The sequence below is a fragment of the Teleopsis dalmanni genome, chromosome 1 (assembly GCF_002237135.1).
Source record: "Teleopsis dalmanni isolate 2A chromosome 1, ASM223713v2, whole genome shotgun sequence".
NCBI lineage: Eukaryota > Metazoa > Arthropoda > Insecta > Diptera > Diopsidae > Teleopsis > Teleopsis dalmanni.
In genome coordinates, this window is record NC_051846.1 from 201,491,354 (window position 1) to 201,492,575 (window position 1,222).

Sequence of the window (1,222 nt, forward strand, 5' to 3'; positions counted from 1 at the left end):
CAAGACCACTGATGATGGGTATTTGGCAATAATACTATAAAATTATCTACTGATTTAAAAAAAAATTGACTAATTACAAAATAGATACTTTTCAAACAAAATATTTAGCAATAGGTTAAAAATTCCGGGTAAATGAACATTCTTGTCGGACAAGACTTACTTGGTTCATTGTAGGCAAGATGCGTACTAACCAGTTACTTGAATTAAAGCCGAACAAACTCAATACTAAGGTGTCGATACTGACATGTCACTCTTTATTTGGTAGATACGAATAAGTCTTGACTTGTTCCATAATAACTTTTGCTGTGGCTGCGGCTGCGCAGAGAAGAAGAAACCTCTGTATGACTTTATATGTAACATCATCATCACTTACGAGTAGAAAATTTAATATCTTTAGGGTGGGGAAGTTATGTCTGGCCTTTCCATATTGCATCGACTACTTAGACCTTATACGTGTTTTGGTGGTATATATTCTATATATAGAATATATTCTCTTGGTTTGGTACATAGGTTAGGTTAGGTTTGAGTGGCGACCTTGTGCATCAAGAAAACCCACTTGAGCTCACAGGAATAGCGTTAATTCGTACATAGACAAGGTGACAAGGACGACCAACGCCAAAAAAGACAACGATTCCCCCATTAGGTGAAGGTAAACCAACCTGACAGTTCTATGAATCTGGTTAGGTCCCTAATATTGTAGGATGATTTTTGATTTTCTCCTAGCTAAAGATGAACACTGACACATAAGATAAAGCACAGTTTCCTTATCGTCTTGGTGTATAAGCAACGCTTGTTTTAACGAGATCTCGATAGGCCATTATATGGGTTCATATGGGATTTGGTATAGGTATAAGACCGCCACTTCAACTTAACCTATGTTAACTTTAATTTTTATAACTCAAAAATACGTATATTTCAATAAAGAGTATTCTTTATAGTGAATTAAATATAGTAAATGCAAATACTGTATTTTAATCAAAGAAAATTACAGTGATTTAAAATTGTTTTAAAAGTCGTCTGAAGAATTACTACATATTTAGTGTTATCGTGTCACTAAATCCTAAATAAAACTAACTGCAATAAAAAGAAACTTATCTTTATTGTAAAAATTACAGTATTTGCCACTTTAGTATAAAACTAAACTTTATTTATAAATACGTGAAGCAAATTGAATTAAATTTCTTGATATTATTTTAAAATATATAAATTCTATTTACTTCTC